The sequence below is a fragment of the Pteropus alecto genome, unplaced genomic scaffold (genome assembly GCF_000325575.1).
Source record: "Pteropus alecto unplaced genomic scaffold, ASM32557v1 scaffold81, whole genome shotgun sequence".
NCBI lineage: Eukaryota > Metazoa > Chordata > Mammalia > Chiroptera > Pteropodidae > Pteropus > Pteropus alecto.
In genome coordinates this window covers 10,476,363-10,484,274 of record NW_006433378.1, presented here as the reverse complement: position 1 = coordinate 10,484,274, position 7,912 = coordinate 10,476,363, and the positions used below count along the sequence as shown (strand labels likewise).

The following is a 7,912-nucleotide window of genomic DNA, read 5'->3' as shown; positions in this document are numbered from 1 at the left end:
TAATTTCAAACACTCCATGTCTCAATGCAACTAATAGCAAAGGATACACAGTATCAAATTCTGTCCACAACAATACCAAAAAATATTTTATCTATACATAAGTTATACATATACCAAATTGATCTGAAGGAAATCAAGCTGCATTTTCTAATGCTAAAGTTTATTTAACATTAATTTTCACTTTTTCTATGACCTAAAATTAGCAACATTTTACACTGTGTAATAATAAAGAGAAGATAAACATAGTGATAAACATGAAAAACATATCTACTAAGACTGCTCTAAATCACGCTTCTTTAAAAGAGAATAAATCATGTTCTTATCAATATGTTAAAAAGAAACATGTCTATTTCAAAGTAAAAAATAAAGTTTCAGTCTAGATTATTATAGACTAAAATATAAGGCAATGCAGTATTTAGAATAATGATAATAAGATTTCTTAAAAAAACAAAAAAACTCCAGAGCAACAGAGATCCTACTTTTCTGCTTACTCTGCAATGTGTCTATTTTTAATACATAGTCTAAAGGTACTGCTGAAAATGGCTACTTAAATCTGAGGTTGTTAATATCTGGTTACTATAGTATTTCAAAGCAACTTGTGAATTTAACTCTTAAAATACTGGAGTATAAACTAACGTATCGGCCTACGTGACAAAATTCAGTTAGAGTAAAATTAACAGCTCTAAAAATTGGGTGCAAGTGCCTTTGAGCTTCAGCATTTCTTTCATGAAAAATCTTTTTATTGCAAAACAGCAATTAAAGACAATTACTTAAAGTTATTCAGTCATGTTTATATACCGAACATTTCTATTAAAACATTTCTTAAAAATAATATCAAGGTATTAATAAATTTTATAATTTTATATAATTTCATAAAAAATGTTAACAGATTTAGAATCTCAAACACCATGGTATTTAAAACATATAAAAATCCCAATTAAAAAATGTTAAGCTTAATTGTACGTACAACCAACTTCTAGAAAACTTCATTACTTACTGTTCACTGAGTATTACTTACAGAGATTAACAGTTTTAAGAATTCATCTGTTACTTATCCTCAGTGTTTTGAATAACCCTTTCGTACTGTGTATGTCTCAATGAGATGACCATCCCTACTCTGTTGTGCTGAGAAAAACAAAAATTTCAGTAAATCTTCTTCTTTAAGATTGTTCTTATCCTGACATATTTTAGGTGACCACAAGCAGGAATTTATAATGATAAAAGCTACGATATACGGAAAAAATTTTTAAATGCTTGTTTCGTATTTATTGTATAAAGTCATTTTGACATACCTATACAACTGGTTGTGGCAGTTTTCAGACATGATTTCTAATCAAAAAAAAAAAAAAAAAATTGCTCCAGGTTCTTTAGAGAAAGCTTGCCGCTGGGAAGTTGATTTTGGCCAAGTGCCAAAATCATGTGCAAAGGGGCCTCATTAGGGATTCATGGCAGCCTTCAGCACTAACAAAAAATGTGACCCAACAGGCTAAATCAGTGACTAAAATTAAAAAGTAAGAGACAAAGACAACTTACTTAATATTCCTTCCAAAGCAACATTAAACTTTTTTTGGTAATTAAACCCTTGTTAGTCTAATGCAGTGTTCCTCTGTCCTCAAATGATTGTACAATTACTCTTTAAAACTTGTCAATTTCCCTTCTAAATACACTTTCTTTCTGAGGCCGTTCACAAAGATTTTGCTATATAATAAAACTCTAGATCCACTATAATCCGTTCAATACTAGAAAACAAAATCGTAAAAAATGCAGGCTACAGCATTCTCTTAAGATTTAAACAAACAAATAAAAAATAAGCAAACAATAGTCAGTACCTTTTAAACTTCTAAAAAAGTGAACACGCATACTCCAAACTCATGTCGGTTATGAGGAATCATTCTCACTGCCCAACTTTTCCCCAAAAAAGTAGATTTGATAGGTAGCCTTACCTAGATGTCTTCCGGCTTTTCTGCAGATCAAAAAGTTCCTGCCTAAGCACACAGATATTCTTTCACAAACCATAAAGGCCCTTTTATGAATCCAGCACTGTAACAGGCAGCTTTCCACACCACGTTGGGAGCCCAGTGCGTCAGCTCTCAAGATAAAATACATTGCTAATACACAATTAGTGGGAGAGGTTGTCTATTGGAGAATTTATCGTAACGAAAGAAGGAAAAAGGTTTTTTTTTTGATCTTCAGCATTTCTTTCATGAAAAATCTTTTTATTGCAAAACAGCAATTAAAGACAATTACTTAAAGTTATTCAGTCATGTTTATATACCGAACATTTCTATTAAAACATTTCTTAAAAATAATATCAAGGTATTAATAAATTTTATAATTTTATATAATTTCATAAAAAATGTTAACAGATTTAGAATCTCAAACACCATGGTATTTAAAACATATAAAAATCCCAATTAAAAAATGTTAAGCTTAATTGTACGTACAACCAACTTCTAGAAAACTTCATTACTTACTGTTCACTGAGTATTACTTACAGAGATTAACAGTTTTAAGAATTCATCTGTTACTTATCCTCAGTGTTTTGAATAACCCTTTCGTACTGTGTATGTCTCAATGAGATGACCATCCCTACTCTGTTGTGCTGAGAAAAACAAAAATTTCAGTAAATCTTCTTCTTTAAGATTGTTCTTATCCTGACATATTTTAGGTGACCACAAGCAGGAATTTATAATGATAAAAGCTACGATATACGGAAAAAATTTTTAAATGCTTGTTTCGTATTTATTGTATAAAGTCATTTTGACATACCTATACAACTGGTTGTGGCAGTTTTCAGACATGATTTCTAATCAAAAAAAAAAAAAAAAAATTGCTCCAGGTTCTTTAGAGAAAGCTTGCCGCTGGGAAGTTGATTTTGGCCAAGTGCCAAAATCATGTGCAAAGGGGCCTCATTAGGGATTCATGGCAGCCTTCAGCACTAACAAAAAATGTGACCCAACAGGCTAAATCAGTGACTAAAATTAAAAAGTAAGAGACAAAGACAACTTACTTAATATTCCTTCCAAAGCAACATTAAACTTTTTTTGGTAATTAAACCCTTGTTAGTCTAATGCAGTGTTCCTCTGTCCTCAAATGATTGTACAATTACTCTTTAAAACTTGTCAATTTCCCTTCTAAATACACTTTCTTTCTGAGGCCGTTCACAAAGATTTTGCTATATAATAAAACTCTAGATCCACTATAATCCGTTCAATACTAGAAAACAAAATCGTAAAAAATGCAGGCTACAGCATTCTCTTAAGATTTAAACAAACAAATAAAAAATAAGCAAACAATAGTCAGTACCTTTTAAACTTCTAAAAAAGTGAACACGCATACTCCAAACTCATGTCGGTTATGAGGAATCATTCTCACTGCCCAACTTTTCCCCAAAAAAGTAGATTTGATAGGTAGCCTTACCTAGATGTCTTCCGGCTTTTCTGCAGATCAAAAAGTTCCTGCCTAAGCACACAGATATTCTTTCACAAACCATAAAGGCCCTTTTATGAATCCAGCACTGTAACAGGCAGCTTTCCACACCACGTTGGGAGCCCAGTGCGTCAGCTCTCAAGATAAAATACATTGCTAATACACAATTAGTGGGAGAGGTTGTCTATTGGAGAATTTATCGTAACGAAAGAAGGAAAAAGGTTTTTTTTTTCTTTTCTTTTCCTTTTTTTTTTTTTTTTTTTAAAGCAAAGAGGGTGCGGTCAGATGTTAGGTTTTGCCTGAGAAAAGGGCCCTACACTGCACTAGTACCTAAATACTAGCAGAAGCTGCCTGGGAAGAGAGCCAATGGAAGGACTTTGTTTGACCCAGCTGCCAATCTCCCCTGAAGCCGTGCGCCAGACTAAACACTCACACTATTTTAACTCAAATCAGGCTACAGCAGCTGTTTGCTTTCCGGCTCTGAGCTCTGCACCCATCATGGCCTGTGCAGTTCACCCGGCAAGCTCTGCTAGCTGCCTGGCTGAAATCTGTTCCGGGTTGGGATTTGTCATTGGAGAATAAATTTTAACCCTATTTCTTGTGGTAAATATGGACTGTTTGTTGTTCGGCATTTAGATCTGGTAATTTGGGATAATTTTATGATCCTTTTAAGGAAGAGTGATATTTTATATCATGAAAGAGAACGGAGATTTGAAAGTAACTAGGATTCATATATTTCTTTGAAATTCTAACCTAAGCTCTTCTGATGTGTTCAAATCAACACTAAAATAACGTTTGCGTGTAGCAATAACAAGGCCCCTACTATGCACCTCCAAGAACAAAGATGGTATCCATTCGCCCCTACCCAGACTTCTTCAACCCTAACAAGGTAGAAAGTTGGCATCTTAAGACCAGAGGGACTCACATCATTCTCAGAGTCAGTTCTGACTGCTTAATGATCTGGAAAGTTCCTCCAGAGACAACACCTAAGCACATAAGTAGTTTGTTTTTCTTATATGAAAAAGTACCAAGTGGTCAAATTTATCTTTCTTAAATTTATAGCTTATTTAGTTACTAGGCTGAATGTAAAAATCATATCTTGAATTGTAAAACATTAGAATTTGCCCATTGGTAGTCTATAAAGTAAAAAGGAAACTAAAAAGAAATTAGAAAAGAAGGTATAATTTAAGTAATTATCAAAATTATCTGATATAGCAAGGAGAAGAGATCCTATAACTAAGATCTATTGCACAGTAGATAGGACCCAAACACTGCATATGTGAAGATAATAAATCAGTAAGTTATTCAACATGTGGAAAAGAGAAAGAAGTCAGGAGGACTGTAATAACATAGACTGCAGGCAAGTTATTCTTACTCCTGAGTAAATTCCTAATTATAGACAACAATGGTGATGGTAGGAGAAGACAGCATCTTTTCACGTACAGATTTTAGTTTCTGTTGTTGCATCGGGGGTAGAAAGATGTCTCTTCATTTAGGGCAAACACTCAATAAGATTCTTTTTGTTTTTACCATAACTAATTTGGTTCATACTGTACTTAGAAGATGAGCAAAAAAGAAATGTTTCTAAAATACTAGAAAAATATGCCCAGGAATTTTTTAAAAAGATGTTTTTCTGCTTTAAATAGAGTTGACTTTGTTTCTATTGCTGCCCCAAAATGATATGTCTGTTTTCTTATCTTAGAAACTAGAGTTCTAAATTACAAAAATTATAATTTTATAATAAAATGTTATTACCTCAAATCGAAAGTAGCAAAGATGGTTATAGTGAGGTCAAACTATTAGGTTTTATGGGTACACATAAACTAAAAAACCCAATTCATTAAAAATGCATGTCAAGATAATACTGTATAACAGGTGAGTTACAATCCTTATTCTGAAAGTAATACATGTATAAAACCAGAGATTCCCATTGGACTTGGCTTCTTACATAGCAGAGTATGCTTTGATGCTCAAAATTCTTATGAAATCAAATAAAATGCTGAGAAATGGTTTCTTTTTAGTTCTTTTCTTTCAATCCAAGAAAATATTCAACATGTTTCTCTAAATGATCTATTATAATTTACCAAGCATATTATCACCCACAATCACACTGCTACATTTACTTCTGCAGTAGCTATAAAATGGCAGTCCTATAGTAACATTTGTTCATCTCAGTATTACTTCTCTTACACTGCGTTCTGCATTTTTCTCTTCTCATTAGACACTGTACACAAAGTAGTTTTAGTTCGCCTCACGAGTGTTATGGGCTGAATTGTATTCCACTCCTCCCAAATTCATATATTGAATTCCTAACTCCTAGTGTCTCACTATGTGTTGTATTTGGAGACAGAACATTCAAAGAGATAATTTAGTTAAATGAGGTCATTAGGGTGGGCCCCAATTCAATATAACTAGTGTCCTTACCGAAAGGGGTTAGAACAGAGATCCACTAGGAGGGAAGATCATGTGAAAACACAGGGAGAAGGAGCCATTTGTAGCCAAGGAGAGCAGTTCGGACAAAAGCAACCCTGCTAGCACCTTGATCTTGGACTTCTAGCTGCCAGAATTGTGAGAAAATAAATTTCTGTTCTTTAAGCTCTCCAGTCTGTGGTATGTGTTGTGGCAGCCTGAGCAAACTAACACAATGTCTAAACAAAGGAGTGAAAAATTATCTTATTTTGGAACACAATTTGTTTCTGTACTCAGGTGTTTGATTTTCTCCAAGAAAGCATATAATTTATGAAGGAAGTGTACAATATTCACATTTTCCAGAAAAGAAGAAAAGCTACATGTATGCCAGAGTTTTATATAAAAGCCATACATGGTGTTAAGAATAAAAGCAAATATTACACAGTTGCTACTCTCCCATGATGATTCTCATTTTCATATTTTGAACAGGAATATTATGCTTAAGTCATTGTCTAGTACATAATAAAATTGTATATGCACAAGTAATATACATGGACTTCGAAAAGAATTATGGAATAAATAAGTGCTTAGCTTTTCCTTTAGGACAATAAAAAAAATGGTATGTCAACTTCTGATTTTGCAACATGGTTTTGATTCATGGACAATTTACAGTCAAGGCCTGGCACTAGATAAAAATTTCATATCAAGAGTTGGAAACAAAAAAGGTTAAGTTTTTATAAGGGGAGAGTTCGAATAACTTTTACAAAGGGAAGAGATTCTCAAAAAAGGGAAAGAAATGCAGGTGCCTTGCAAGAAAGTATAGTTAAAGGCAAATGAAATGAGACCAAAGGTAATCAAAGATAAAACAAGTCAAATGGATTAATCAGAATATCCTCAAGGTAAACCATATTTGCCCAAAGTGTTAAGGGATGGACGCTTCACTTCCATGAAGCTGGAAGCAGCAACATGAAGGTGAGAAATGGCTTAGGGTAGAAATACCTTTGCTATTGCAGTATGCAGAATTCTAAGATGGCCTCCAAGCCCCCTATTCCCTGGTGTACACTTGTACAAACACTTCCCCTAGAAGTTGGGTGGAACCTATGAGTACGATGAGATAGTTGTTCTGTTGTTCAGGTTATCAACCTATATGTAACCATCAGTAAGATCTCCATGTAAAGTTACTACAAGGAAAAGGAAGAAGCCAATAGCAAACTAATACACCTGACCAGAAGACACAAGGAAAGGGTGATTGAAATTACCACTGCCATGAGATACTGTTTTACCTAGCAGAAATTCCCACCAGCTGACATGTGGATGTAAGCATTCATTCATCCTTCGATTCACCCCTCCTCTCAATTAATGCTAACTTCCTGTGGGGCACCAAACTAAGTGTCGTGTGGGATCAAACAAACAAACAAACAAACAAAAAACAAAATTCCACGTTTCAGAAGTCTAGCTAGCAAACTGAAAACCAACAGCCAGTTCTAGAGAATGGCACCATGTTTGTTGAACACTTCAGAAAGCAGAGATGGCATTGTCCAGTGGTTTTGTAAGTGCAATAGAATGTTATGACTATATTGATAGTTACCAATTACTTATAATAAACAAGTTACTGTGAAAGATACTATCGTGGAAAATGACGTTTTTTGGTCTCTTTACAGCTTCATGATGTCATTAAATAAAGTGCCTAAATATGTCATTGTTTATGTAAAATTCTGATTCTTAGTTTTTCTTTTATTGTTAACATGTCCCTTATTATTTCTCATGCTAGTTGAGACCTCCAAAAGCCATATATTTCTTGAAATGCTAACATTTCAAAATAAAATCCAAGGCATAATCATTGTGCACAAAAGTCCATTACTATTCCAAAGTAAATTGCAAACCACATTACAGTAGCTTTTATTTAAGTAAGATATGCTAATGATAACACTCTACTCTGAATACCTGTTGCCTAATAAGACTACTTATAAAACATGGAGTAACTATTAAAATAAATGTTAAATGTAAATTGAATGTAATCATAGAACACATGAATTATTATAATGAAAATGATCTTAAATGATTAATATTCCCC

At 33.4% G+C, this 7,912-nt stretch overlaps 1 long non-coding RNA gene across 9 annotated transcripts in view; it reads right to left on the bottom strand.

The window, feature by feature from the left end:
- Nucleotides 1-2,177, bottom strand: part of LOC107195425 — a 292,038-nt gene extending 289,861 nt beyond the window's left edge. For 8 of the 9 annotated variants that reach the window (XR_003045226.1, XR_003045228.1, XR_003045225.1 and 5 more), the window contains exon 1: nucleotides 1,944-2,177. This is a non-coding gene — a long non-coding RNA (uncharacterized LOC107195425). Of the gene's footprint in view, nucleotides 1-1,829 lie in introns of all 9 variants that reach the window. The other variant, XR_003045232.1, reaches the window with a different exon arrangement.
- Between the last annotated feature and the right edge of the window lie 5,735 nt (nucleotides 2,178-7,912).